The sequence below is a fragment of the Caloenas nicobarica genome, chromosome 19 (genome assembly GCF_036013445.1).
Source record: "Caloenas nicobarica isolate bCalNic1 chromosome 19, bCalNic1.hap1, whole genome shotgun sequence".
Lineage (NCBI taxonomy): Eukaryota > Metazoa > Chordata > Aves > Columbiformes > Columbidae > Caloenas > Caloenas nicobarica.
Window position 1 is genome coordinate 10,612,418 of NC_088263.1, and position 14,998 is coordinate 10,627,415.

The following is a 14,998-nucleotide window of genomic DNA, read 5'->3' on the forward strand; positions in this document are numbered from 1 at the left end:
TTTTAATAGTAATTATTTCCCAAAGTATATGTTGAACAACTAGTCTTCCATAGAGCTGCTGAGGGCCCAGTGAACTGCAGACAGTTGTTTTGGTTTTGAATCCTGGTACAAATGGATTTTTTAAATTGCACAACAAATATCTCAGTTTTTAACTTGTCAAATCTGATTCCACATCCTGTATCGTGGCATTCGGCCAGTCCTTAGTGAGGTCAAATAGAAACTTCACCTTAAGTATATTTGCTTTCAACTTACAGAAGTAATAAAGAAATAAAATTAAAAGACAAACACGCAGAAAAATCACATCTTTTTCATTTACATTACATTTCTATTCCATAAAAGAGACAGCTAAGATGTGACTTCACACTACAGTATGCTTTGGCAGGATTTTGTACCCTATTTTCCTGGCACAGTTCTTTATTTCAACTCCTTTTAAATACCTACCAGGAATTTCCCCTCGGCTGCAGCGAGCAGGAAAGCAAGTTTGCGTGATGCACAGACTGATTCTTCTTTTAATCACAGATGCATTTTGAAGCAAATGGATTCTATTTTGGTATAGTTAGACAGGATTTAAAGTTTTTATAAAACATGCCTACATCCTGACAAGTCTAAAGAATGGAGTGCCCCGTGGTTCCTAACTGTACAGCTTTCAGTAATAAATGAAGTGAGAAGCTATATATGAGACAGATAAAGGGAATGACACTCCATCATTAACATTTGTTTGAAGCCTGCAAATGCTACTGTAAAATGTAAGTAGCTTATCAAAATATACTGATAAGCAACTTAACTTTTCATGTTATATGACAGTATTATCATTTAAATTAATATGCTCTAAGCATCTTTACAAACTATGTATTGGAATAGAGGAGAAAGACAGACAATTACCACTTTAAACAGCATTTAAGTTTGGCATTATATTGTAAACAATCAAGAAGGATTAGTTAGAAGATAAGTTTCTTTCTTTCTGTTTAGTTAAACAAACCTCAGCAGAGTTAAAAGCCATTACAAGAGTAACAAGAAATCCTCTCAAAACCTATCTGCTAAGTAGAGATTAAGAACCTGGTAAACAAATCCCTGCAAGGCATCTATCAAAAGAGTTGGAAAAGACAGAAAACCAAGGAGGCAGAAAGCTCCCTGACAGCACAACCCCCAAACTTATTTCAGGAAAGCACGTTTAAAGTTCTATTTAATTGCTCAGGGACCTTGCTGGAAAACTTTATTCACAGTTTAAAATTATAATCTTTTAAAATATTATTGTGCTTTATTTCTTTTGTTCAGCACCTAGCGAATAGCTTCTAGGATTCTAATAAAAACAGCCCAGATAAAGTCTCTACTCAGACAATGTCAGAACATCGGCAACCCCCCCGCACAACAGAAGGGAAGGTGTAGCCCTACTTCTGTTGTATTTGCTCACTCCTTCGTGGCTCTTCGTTAATATAATGAACTTCATTATTGTTCTTTGTTTAACACTAACTCTTCCTTATTTTAACCCATGTTTTCCAAATTATGGTTTAGCATCTCAGTATAACTGCTGCTTTTTCTTATTTTAGGAATAACTTTCCATTTTGAGGAGAGAAGCTTCACAGTTTTGAAGCCGAGGAAAGGAGCTGCTGTTTGAAGCAGATCTCAGCACAGCACACAGGGACCTGCGCAGCTCTTGCTCGAGAGCTGCAAGACAAGATAAAACAAACCCATCACCTAATTGCGCAAATTATATGGACAATCTCACTTCAATTTTCACCTCTCTGCTTTGTCACTGCTGAATTCAGGATCTCTCTCACCCTGAAAGCTTTGGATATGCTAGAAAACTAATTTATCCTGCCATCTTCAATACTTTTACTTCATCACTTATTCTGTGTTGACTACTCAAGAATTAAAGAGTTCTGCTTTTATTAGACCAAATTGTGGCCAGCTAAAGTTGAAAAAAAAAAAAAGTCAAGAAATATAGTTGTCTGAATTTGTTTCTAGATCTCTGCCAAAAGAAAAAAGATGTGGATTTTTTCTTACGAAAAGCAAATCCTTGAGGCAGCCTTTAAACACCCCTTCCAAAGAAACGAAGGTTGAATTTATAACCAAAAACTTTCTGTACCACATGCAACTGAAGTAGCACAACTGGTAGCACTACTGAAGATTTATGGTTTATGACTCGCTCATATTTAATTTGTAACCAAACACTTCCCCTTCCTCTTAGCTACCTTAGAACTTTTGATTAACTCTTGTTTTCACAGGTCAGAGGTTAAACAAAGGAAGGGAAGCGCTCGGGATTGAAATTGCCCAGAGCCCCATCGCATGGGAGCACTCGCGCACCCCCCTCCCCAACATCAAATATGGGACAGACCAGAGATTCTTCAAGGGAGTTGAAGTTCAAAGACTCCAACAAGCATAAATCAGATTGTGGTTGAAGAGTAAACAAAAATAAAAGGGCAATCTCAAATTCTGAGTTCTTTTTTTTCAATTTTACACCCATTTTCAGTTTCCTCACACACATACAATGACACATTTGCCACCAATCATGAGTATCAAATCAAAGCCTAATCAAATCAGGCTTCTCCAAGCTGAGAGCTGGTTTGGCGACTCTGCCGTGCTGTCCCTCTGAACCCCGGCGCTGCAGACGGGCCAGTCTGGCGGGAAACAAACCCGGGCACAGGAAAACGGGTTATTATGCTCCACACGGTCTGCACAAACTCCGCTGCACGAGCTGCACAGAACCTTATTCAGTAACTCGTATGTCATCACCTTTTTAGTGCGCTCCTTGAAAGTACAAAACGTCATTAGTTACATGTGTCACAGCAATTAGGGTCAGTCCAAACGTTAGTACAACAGCGCCGCATTGCAGCTTGTAAATACAAACGTTTCCAAAATGTGGTGTTTAAAGAACAGTGGCGCAAAAACAACAACTGCCGAGGCGGGCTGACACTACAGGAAAGATAACAAAGAAGCAAATTAGCATGATAACAAAGTCCAGCAATCCCTGTGGGTCGGGGTTTGCTGTGGTGAAGAGCTTCAGCAGACCTGCAACAAGAAGTAAAGCTTTTGTACCCTGAGTCGGCATGTGGGGATGGGGACAGCAGGAGGATGGGGAAGGCAGGAGGATGAGGACGGAGAAGGCAGGAGGATGAGGATGGGGAAGGCAGGAGGATGAGGATGGGGAAGGCAGGAGGACAGAGAAGGCAGGAGGATGAGGACGGGGAAGGCAGGAGGATGAGGACGGGGAAGGCAGGAGGATGAGGACGGGGAAGGCAGGAGGATGAGGAAGGCAGAAGGATGGGGAAGGGGAAGGCAGGAGGACAGGAAGGCAAGAGAGGGAAGGCAGGAGGACGGGGAAGGCAGGAGGATGGGGAAGGCAGGAGGATGGGGAAGGCAGGAGGACAGGAAGGCAGGAGGACAGGAAGGCAGGAGGACGGGGAAGGCAGGAGGACGGGGAAGGCAGGAGGACGGGGAAGGCAGGAGGATGGGGAAGGCAGGAGGATGGGGAAGGCAGGAGGACGGGGAAGGCAGGAGGACAGGAAGGCAGGAGGACAGGAAGGCAGGAGGACGGGGAAGGCAGGAGGACGGGGAAGGCAGGAGGACGGGGAAGGCAGGAGGACGCAATGGCCGCTGCCCCCACAGCTGCAGACGGTGCAAGCCGTGCTGCTCGCAGGAGTTCAATCTGGGCTTCAAAAGTTACACTGAACAGAAAATGTCATCGCCCAATAGTAGCTGCTACACAGATGAAAATGCTGTACTGCCGTCAAGTTAGCTTTGAATTTTTCAACATATTAATCCTCCCGTGTGCTTTAACATATGAAAGGAAAAGCCTCCTCTATCCCAGCAGCACGAGGTCGTGTTTTCTGACGGCTGCAGCCCAAACTGGAGAACATGCAGCTGGCCCTTTGGAGATAAAGCAACTGCACTTACATGCACATATACACACATTCACACAAACCCACGCGTGTACGCACACATACATGTGCATATCATCATCCCACAGGACGATGGACGCAGTAAGGGCTGACCCAACAGAACTTCCTTTAGTCATATTAAGTTGTCAACAGCAATGAAATTAAGCAGAAAAGTGGATTTCCAGGATCCTCCTACACTCATTAAAGACTTAATACAACAGCTTTTAAAAACAAAACAATTATAATCATTATTTACAATTATTTTTTTGTTTTTTAATAATTAGAAAGAAATCTCTCTCCAGCTGACTCACACTGAGGAACATTAATTGAAACTAACACTTTACATTTAGCCTGGTCAAATAGTACCCATGGATAAAAGCAGAAAGGCCACAATAGCACACACAAAAAAATGATGCCTGATTTTAATCTATTACTAGTCCAAGCCCTCCGCTAGCCTGTTTGACATGGGCAATTTTGGGAATAACATTTCAGTAGCTACAGCCACAAACAGAAGCCAGCCCGTGGCAAACCCCGCAGCCGGCGGCACCGCGGATCGCCCTGCACGGCTCGTGCCCAGTGCGCCACGGAACCCGCCGTGGTGTTAACGAAGGTAACTCTGCCCCTCTCACAGACCTGAGCTCAGCGGCAGATCTAAGGATCACGCCCATCAGCTCGGCACCGTGCCCTGGCTACTGTCCTGTGTAAGATTAAGGGCTCATCGATAATAAGTTATGGGACTTCAACTTGCACAAACATATGAGAGCTACTGTCTTATCTCCATCAGAATAGGAAGATTGCCTTCCAGCAAACACAGAAGCCAAGAAAGTATATAAAAAAATCAAGAGAATAGCTCTATTACAGTGACTGCCTATATGTAAAGTCACGCAACTAATTTAGTCAAATGGAATTGTCCAATGGTAAATAGAAGAATGCAACACCTCTACAAATAGCAAAAGAGAAATCTTTAAGCAACATATCTACACTGGCATCCAGCTGATTTCTCTATCAAGTAAAAGATGCCTTCCTCAGGAAAAAACAGCTGTTTCTCATCCAGTTCTGAAGCACCACTAATGAATAGAGGGTTTGATAATAAATGTATTTTATTTGAAATATGAAAATTTCACCATTATCGTTTCTTTTGATATTTTTGAGCGCTCATTAGAATGAAGGAGAGTCATAAGTTATAGCATGTACCATTCTAAATCACTGTAGCTATCTCACGAATACCACGTACATCCAAGGTCAAGTGTAAGGAGAGGCCAGGCAAACAGGCAGACACGGGGTGGGACCAGGAATTTGACTTACTGTTAGAAAGGTAAATCTCAACTTAAAAAGGGAGAGATTTTCCAGCGTTAGTCGCGACAAACAATTGTGAAGGAAGAAGCAACAGCAGGATAACGGAAGTGCACAAGAGCATCACGAAAGACAAACTCATCAAAACAAACTCCCACGGAGCACCAAGGGTTTGGAAGTGCATCGAGAGCAAAAACGCTCCGTGTTCCAGTGGAGCAGCAGCAAAGCCCAGTGGCAAGGGGTGCGTTAAAAAATGATTTGTATTTGCTAACTGCCATAGCAACTGTTTATAAAACTAATCTTTAACATTGACAGCTCCAGCTTTCAATTTTACTGGTGTGCTGACACCATGAAAAAGCAAAGTGAACACTTCTGGCGAGGTACCTGCAGCGCCTTTGGTTTCCTCTGAGAGGGCAGTGCCAGCTCAGCTCACACAACTGCTGCAGAGTACTGAACAACTCCCGGCCCACATCCAGGCAGAACTGCCTTTCTGTATGTATATCTTTGTCATTTGAAATTAATGAGACTAACTAGTCTAACATCAACATATTTAATGCGGCATCTCCTAACAGACCAAGTTGTACACACACACAACTTTCACTCCTTCCATTCACGCAGATCACAAGCGGAATTTTTAACATGTATTTATTTATAACACATACTATGTATTTTGATAACAGCATAACCAACTGCCATCTCCCTTGCAAAACAGAGCAGTCATTTCCATTTTACAGATGGGCACACTTCTCTGGAGTGACAGGCTCACCAAATCTGTCTGTATCAGCCAGGCCTGGCGTTGAAGAGTTCCTGAGTCTTGACCTTTTGCTCAGTCCAATAACTTACAGTGGCCTAGAATACTTAATTCCATCAATAATGAGCTTGGCTTTTATATAAACCACAGTATGCATCACCACTAACTTCACTGCAAACACTCCTGAGTGACAAAAGTGTAAGGAAAAGGCAATTCAGGCCAAGTATTTCTCCTGCCAGTACAACTTTGCATGTACCAATAAAACATGCAGATCTTTAGTTCGTGCACTCTGAATAATTAATCCAAACCCAGATGACCTGGTACTTGGCTGTGGCAGTGACATCTCCGCAAGCCCAGCAGGTTCTGTATGTCCAAGCACTGATCTAACGACTGAAGCACCTTTTCTTGCGTGGCCACGCTCACAGGACAGGAGGGACTGGTGCCTATAGGGGTATGGATGCCTCGGTCTCCATCTCCACCACAAGTAATCCCACCACCACCAGGTTAGAAAGAAAATTACTATGGAAAACATATCGAAAATTACTTCAGACTAGTTATCTTAGGGCTTTTTGCATTTAAAGATAAAACTCTGCAATTTATCCTTAAAAACAACCCTGCTGCTTTCCATCCTCAGGCACCTGGTCACCAATGAGGCTGCTCCCAGGCAGCATTACTCCTGATCCTGGCAATCACCTTCTAAGTTAATACTGGTGACTGCAGATTCTGATGAAGAACTAAGTTATGTTTGCCAGTCACCATGCTCTGCAGTGGTTTTGTAGAGACACAATTTTAAATAGCAAAAGCATAGCCATCAAAACACTTTTAACTCCCTTCAGTAGAAACGTGAATTCCACTTTTTAAGTATTTTTAAATTCCACCTTAATTTTTAACAGCTAAGACTAAGTTAAATGACTTAACTACATATTTTTTTAAATAATCTTTTTTCCTCCCCTCAAGAGAGAGCTGAGTCTTCATACACCTATTACTCTCCTTGCAGTAATACGCTTTTAATTTTTTTTTCCATCTTCCTTTCCTTCCCCCACCCAGTGTTTCCAGGATTTTTACAAAATGCATTTGAAAGAACTAAGACACCTCTGGGCTCACAGGGGAATTTCCGTAGGCTAAATTCCCAGTTCAGCCATTTATGTGGTCCAGGGTCTTCCCCCAGACCTCCTGGAACTCAGGACATCATTATTCTCTCCTCTAGACTCAGTCTATTGACACATTCTCACACTTGTAAGCTTAAACACATACACAGATACCCACAAATCTCCATGGCAACATGTGTGCATGTTGATGAGATGCAGCCTTACCTTCCACAGGAAGCTGCCTTTTTTGAACAGCAGCTTTTTTTTAATTATTTCTAAGTTTTGTCTCTGCATTAGACCTCAACCCACTGCAAGTGCCCCTGCCACTGCAGAGCCGTCCCAGTCCTTTCCTTTTCTTGCTCTCAGAGGATTTCTTTCCTTTTTGCATTTCCTCCTTTTTTGTTCTAAACTTCCCTTTGATTATTACCCAGGAGTGATATTTCCATGAAATTCAGTTAAAAGTTCTGTAGCTTAAGCATGTGACTCATGTACATATTTTAGAAGTATTTAACCCCCCAGAACTGGCTCACACAGAACTTGGGCATCTCATCTTATGGAGCATCCCAATACCGTGTAATTGTCAATAGAAAGTGCTTACTTTAGGGACTTGCAACCATGTATTAATAAGTCTATTAAAACATTCCCTTTCCTGTTTTTCTCCCCAGTGTGACCAAGTAGAGCAGTTACAGCAAGTCTCCCTTGCACAAAGCCTCCCAAGTTCACTAAATGCCACTATTGAAGCCACCGCTCCCCAAACCGCTCCAGTGGCTCTTGAGCGGAGCAGCAGCGTCTCACAAAGAGCTCAAAGGAGCTGAATGCACCCCCTGAACAACATGAAGCCAGAAAATTGTAACAAAGACATTTATGATGTAACAATTTTACATTTTAGTCAAGCTAAAAAGTGCAAGGGCAACTTGAGATAACCATTCCAAGGGTCTTTTGTTCGTGTGCTAACATCTAATTGGGACATTGCAAATGGAACTGAAGTCTGGGTTGACAAAGCTGTCACCCTTTCTCAGGTTCTTTGTGGTCACTCTAAAACCTTGGAGGGGGGGTGGGAAAAGTCCAGTGCAGCTGCACTGTGGAATTTCTGTAAATAAAAGGAACTCAGAAGAACTTGAGTGTTACAGTATGCAGCACCACGAGGCATCTATCGGCCCGGCACACAGCAATCTCCCGGCCTCACAGGAGCCCTCTGTGAGCGAAGAAAACAACATCATTTTACAGTCTAAAAAAGAAACAGCTTCTCCATGAAAGCCATGCCTTTTTCAGTGAAAAACTTTTTATACAAAAAGAAACTGTGTCTTAAGGACCTGGAGCATTACCCTTCAGACTGGAAAAGAGGAACAGCACACCTTCTGGCTTACAGGTCCATGCATAACATCCCACATTCTGTACAAAGAAACCGTACATTTAGAGAGACACAAATATAGGCATAATTTAGAACTTATAAAATTTCAATGGTCAAGCTTTTTTTCTTGTGAATTACCTATCACTGCAAAATTTAGGAAAGTTTATTGAATTTTATGATAGAGTATTTTGTGTTTCATTTATTTCAAACACAATCATAAGGTCTCTTGTCCCCTTTGAGAAAGTTGTAAAATTTGGGGGTTTTTTAGCTTAAAACCAAGAAAGAAACTTCTCATGCATGTTTAAGAGCGAAGGACTGAAGCAGTGATGTGAAATAAAGGTACATAAAGAAAAAGGTTTGTTTGCATTTACAAGGCAAACACTGACAATTATGTCTTTATACTCTTGTTAAAACCACAGGCACAGAATATCCCGTAAAGCGCCCTTGGTGGGAAGATGGGGCTGCTGAAGTGCTTGGCAGTTCATCAGGAGATTTATGAAGTGCAACAAGGCAGCTTTGGAGTTAAAAGGACAACAATTATCTTCCACTTAACGCCAACAGGAATACACCTAACAATGTTTTGACTTGGCCAGGGTTAAGTAAATTGTTCTAATAAACAAGAAGAGCGCAGAGAACAGCCTTAAACTGAGAAAAGTTACAGCTGATACTGGTACTAAATTTCCTGGATGTTAAAAAAACCTGGTTATGAAGCAGTTAGAGCAGTCTGGCACGCGGGGCTTGATTTGACCAGAGCAGGATGCATTAGACAGCCGGAGAGCCTAAAGATCCCTCCAAGTGACACCAGAGAAAGGATTCCAAAGGCTTAGCTTGTCAAGGAGGCTCTCTTCTCAACCCGCGTTTAAAGCACACATGAAAGTGCTGGAAGAGAGAATTCGAGATGTGGCAGACAAGCAGAGATCCCTCTAGGTTTGAGACATCTGGCATCAGTTGAAATCCATCACATTTCATTTGGGGATCAAAGGCTACTGGTAAGTCTATCACAGGTTGAAATAGTAGATCCTGCACAGCCTTTTCATCCCAGTGCAAATTAACCCTTTTTCCTTGACCAGAGAAACAGCTCCTTTCCGTACAGCCCCCAATCCCATGTGTTGTTGAGCTGTGCCCTGTGGTACTGAGGCTGAGCTGAAATTTCAGTGGAATTACGAACTTTTCATCATAAATCAGAAGTGCTCCCTCTCAGCAAAAGGCACAATGTGCTCCAGCACATACTTTGTATTACAGTCTGCAATGACATAGATTGCGGAATGTGAGAAACCGGGCTGGTCACGTAAGAATCACTTTACTTACAGAAAATAAGCATTTGCAATACAAGATGTGAGCACAGTCCTTGAAGACTATAAAGATCAAGTCAGAGTCTGATATTTGATTGCGGATTGTCTGTGATGATTGTGTACAACATTTTAGGATGCACGACCAATATTTAGATGTAAAAATAAGCATATGAAGTGATAGGACTTGACTCTTCACCTGCAGAAACACCACCGATGAACCTGATCAACAGGCTTCTGAAAATGTGACGCACAACTTAACAGAAAAGACTCTCTGGCCCGTTAACTGGCCAGAGGGCACAATTTTTATTTACGAGACTTCTTGTCTAACAATCAGCTTAACAAATGATTAAAATAGGAGATCACCCACCATCATTTTATTCTCTGAATACTCCGGCTGGGGCACCAACACTAATTAATTCTAAAATACTGAAGTAAGTTACTGTTAGGTAAGTAATACTTGTATTGTATAGTTCGGAGGAAGATCTGTCCCTTATCAAGCATGTTGATAAACAGCCAGGGTTACAAATTAAGGTTTTTATTTCAGATCCGTGCACAATCCAGATAAGGCTGCCTCTACGAAGCCATATAAAGCCTTTTTTCCTATTATTACAGTGTGGCTGAATCACGTTTTCTATTGAAACAATACGCAGAAGTCATCTCATGCAGCTTTTCTCAGCAGTTGTACCTCTCAGAACAGCCGCTGCCCCTCAGTTACCCGTGCACAACCCGAGGCTCCTGCCCAGCCTGATCCGCGGGAGGACGTTGCCACGGCCTCTCGTTGGGATGTAGTGTCCGTCTGTCTGCATGGCCAGGATGGGCTCGCTCCTCACAGACTGGCTTGGAAGGCTTCAGCCAGCAGCCCCAAAGTGATCCAGCTGGGGAAGGGCAGGTCCATCCGTCTCCTACTTTAACTACTTCCTCCCTGCTTTTTTGATGCCAGGGAACTGGGCTTTCCCCAAGGTGATGCGCTAATTCATTTCATATTAGCACTAAAATGGAAGTTTCCCAGCCAGTCAGCCAGGGCCAAAGGTAATAAAAAGTGACATGATTTAATTACTTCTGTTACAGTTATTCAGCAACTAAAGAAGGTGTGAAATGAAGCCCTAATTAATTAAGTAAAACTGGTTTCTGGTCAGTAGGCAAGACTAGTGAGCTAGCTGGACTAGGATGCAGTATTCTTGGTTTTTTCCAATTCCACAGATAGTAATATATTAATATTGCTAACCCTTGACATTTTTGTTGCGATCCTTCTCACTGATATTTTACAAAAGCGTTTTGACTTGCAGTCAGGATTAAAGCTGTGGCAAAACCTGTATAAACAAGTTCACAAGTTTTCTCTAAGGATCCAAACCTTAAAGACACAGAGGACTACTAGTGTTTAGGATAACTGTAATCAGAGTGAGGATTCTGCTTTGATGAGAACTGGAAGAGTTGACAAATGGCCCAAATGTGGAAACAGCTCATTCTGGAAAGCATTAACCCACTCCGACGGACCAGAGAGCCTGGGACACAGCACCTCCCCATTAACATCATTGGAATGCACGTTCCCCAGACCTGTTGCTGGAAGCCCTACAGCATTTCCATATTCACGCTCCTTCCTCTGTCCTGTCCCCGCTCCACGATCCCTGTTCTTGCACGGCTCCCAACACCACGGGTCGGGTGGATTTAGCGTCAGCAGCGTGTGCGGGAGCCTGTGCCAGGAGCTTCACCTCCCGCTGGGCATCGGTCGCAGCCAGACACGGCAAGAAGGGAGACACACTGAGAGTCTAACTGAAATGCACATTTCTCTATTACATGATTTTGCATGTGAGAACTACGATGGTTTTCCTTACCGCCAATGTTGCAAAAGAGCTTTAGAACAAACGTCGGCTACGTAAGGGCAGCGCTCCATTGGTACAGGTTCTAGAGTGAGATTTGGAAGCGTTTTACTATTACGCTCCTCATAATTCAAACTCTGTTTTGTGTCTGTCTTTATAGGTCACTGTTGGCCAGATGGAAAATATTAAGGAAAAAGGATTGCGAGTAAATCAACGGGCTGTGGTCTGCTGCCAAAAGGCCCCAGGCGAAGTGCGAGCAGATCTCAGGCGGCTCCGGCGGGCTCCGGCGCTGGCACCGCGGGCGGCCGGGCCCCGCACACTGCGCACATCGGGCACGTCTGGGAAAGGGACAATCCACAGGACTGGGCTGGAAACACCTCCCTGCGCTCGCTGGCTGCGCTATCACCTTATCCCACTGCAGAGCTAATGCAGGGACACCGCTCAGACTTGGTACCAAAATCAACACGTAGAGAAATAAATACCAGTGCTAAAGGATAACAACCTAAACACTCAACTAAGAGTAATGACTTATACAGATGTCTGTATGGATCCTTTACAACTTGTCTTGGTTTGTGACTCTGTTCTTTAGACAGACATTTATACATAAAAATATCTAAAAACCTCTTTGATATTTTTGCACGTCCACACAGATGACTGCACATTCTTACGAAATACATACACACAACATATTGACATGATTAATAATGCTTGTGCTCATTCATGATCAATAAGAGGATCAAGAAAAACTAGGAATAAACTTCAATAGAAGCTTTTTGATGATGAGACAGAAAAAATGCGTTATCAAATACTTTTAGTTTTTAAAGACTATTTTAGGAAGTGTATTTTATTCAGTATTGCAGAGAATATAGTTTCAGAAATCTAATATGACTTGAGAGACACTTCAAAATGTATTTAAAGATACTTGAACAACATGAAACACTAAGACAGCCTTACAGGCTTTCTGAAATAAGCTGCTAGAGTTTAATGGCAGAGACGAATATGGAAGACAACAAATGAGCAGATGTAATATGGAATTTTATTCCTCTATTCTTGGCACTGTACTTTTAAATAGCTCAGCTCTATCTTGTAAAGCTTGTAAGGGCAATAAAGAAAAACCACAGGAAGTTTGGAAAAACGATACTGGAAACAGTGTATCAGAAAAGAAACACAAAGCAGATAGCTAATTTTAATTGATGTCAAGCTCTCTCTTCACTAGGTTCATCACTTTTCCACATATATTCTGACAAGTAACTGAAAATAAAAGCCAGTGTCTGTTTAAGCAAATCAGCAGGGGTAAAAACCCTAAACTTTTAAGATGTAAACTGTTTTATAAACATGTCAAGTTAAAGCAAAATGCCTGCAAGAACAGGAGCCCCTTCCAGCCCTGCGCGCTCGTTCATGCCATTCTCACATTTTCTGAGCCGCTTCAGATCAATTTCCCGTCACACACAGAGGGGGCAGTCGGGCTGGTTCGCTACAGTTAGAGCCTGTAAGAAACTGGAACTTCTGTGCAAGAGGGTCAGGCCTCGCCTGCGCCCACGGACACATCTGCATCGCCAGCACCTACACATGCTGCATGTGTCAAACCCACTGCTAAAAAATAATACTAACAAATCTATGGAGAAGGCAGACAGAGGCTCGATAACATTTTTACGAGGTACAATTTTGTTGTGCTGTTGAATCAGAGAGATCCAATTTCTCATGATTTATACATTGGCTTTTGCCAATGTGTAACAGAACCAGTTTGCTATTTTCTTTCATCTCCGAAGTGTTCTAAGCAGTACAGGGATTCCAGGGTCGATACACCACGAGGACCAAACAAACTGTCCAAAAGGCATTCCATATCACCGCCAGTCATTATCAAACATCTTTTTGGAAGGCTTGAAGGTATCATATAGATACATATGGAAGCAAAACATTGATTTTGCTTATTACCATTTTATTCAACATACAACTACAGTAAATCCTCATAAAATAAAGTCTGGGGTTTCTTTCTTATGGAATTCGCAATATTTTTCTGTGTCCGCACAGCAGCCTAACAATAAACAGGGCAAGGAAAGAAACCAGCTTAAAGACATATATACAGCAAGACTGGGGAGGGTGTTTTGGGGATCTTTTCAAAAGGATATCTCTGCTCTGGGATTACGTACAGTCACTGCTTGCAGCCTAGACTTGGAATTATAACTTTAAATTACCAAAATAAAGCCTTCCTCTGTACTAGGCAAGCCTAGTTTCATCATCAGTTCTCTTCCTCTCCTTTCAAAACAGTGGATTATATGTAAACTTCTCAAAAATAATAATTATAAAATAAAATTACTTTGTTTACCATGTATCTTCTCAGTGATTCTTGATTAAGATTACTTTGGTTTGCATACTTTTTTTTAGCTTAAAGTTAGCCAAAATTTGTATTCTCCTTCCCGCATTCCCTTTGGCACCTGTTCTCATCACCAGGTCCCACGGGAGCACCGTCACGCGCCGATGTGCTGGTACAGCTCCCTGCAGAGTCCAGGGAACCCTCGTGCACAGCAAGTACCGACTCTCCCCGCAGAGTCAGCTGAAGACACGCAAAATGCTTTAAGTGGGAAAACCTGTAAAGAAGTGAGTGCGCAAGGAGGTTTTGTAAACGTAACCCTTTTATAATGGGATCATATTTTAAGTACTATACAGCCATGCTTAAAAATAAAAAAGGTGAAAATTCTAAAATCAAAATGTCTTTTCCCTCTTTCCCCTCAAGCGCAAATATTTTTCTGTGGCTTTTGGCCAAATCAGTGAGAACAGAAAATTCTAGAAGACGACAGGACAATTATTCTGAAACAAAACGAAAAAAAACCAACCCAAAACGTTCAATGTTCTCCCCCAAAATAATGGAAAAAAACGTACAGCACTAAAAGCAGCGTTCGGAGTTTGGGACGTTTCTCCCCACGGGCAGGTATGGGACAGAGGCCCACGGCGCCAGCGGGCCCGGCCCGCAGAGCGGCCTGTCCCCGCGCAGGGCCCGCCAGCCGCAGGGCCCGCCAGCCGCAGGGCCCGCTGGGTGCAGGGCCCGCCAGCTGGCACGGCCCGGCCAGGCCGCTGTCAGCTCCAATCTAGGGCAGGCCGTGCAGTCCCGTTAAACAAGTCTTGCTGGTTAAGGGGTGGCCACTGTTTCCAAAGCATGGGGCAGGGGGGGGGGAGAAAAAAAAAAGCAAAAAAAAAAAAAAAAGCGCTCTGCTTCCCTTAGATTGGAGCTGGCAACTTTCACTGAGTGGAGTTTTCAAGGAGCCATGAATGAGCTGAACAAAGGAGTTCTGTGGCCAGTTTCTGGCTGAAATCCATGTCAACAGTTTTTAAGGTCACAGGTCACACTAACTAACATTTATTCCCAGCAGACCCTGCTCTAAACACAAGCTGTAAGTAGTACAAATTTGGAATTTTTCTGTAATCCCTTGAGATATTCCTGATCCTTCCACATGTTTCTGCTCAATTAAAAACAATTCTCACTTTGCACCACAAGAGAGGCCCCTGCTCAGAAATCTTATTCTATGCTAA

At 42.8% G+C, this 14,998-nt stretch overlaps 1 protein-coding gene across 7 annotated transcripts in view; it reads right to left on the minus strand.

Moving 5' to 3' along the window:
• Positions 1-14,998, minus strand: part of DENND1A (DENN domain containing 1A) — a 158,624-nt gene that overhangs the window by 96,468 nt on the left and 47,158 nt on the right. The gene's annotated exons all lie outside the window — the stretch shown is intronic.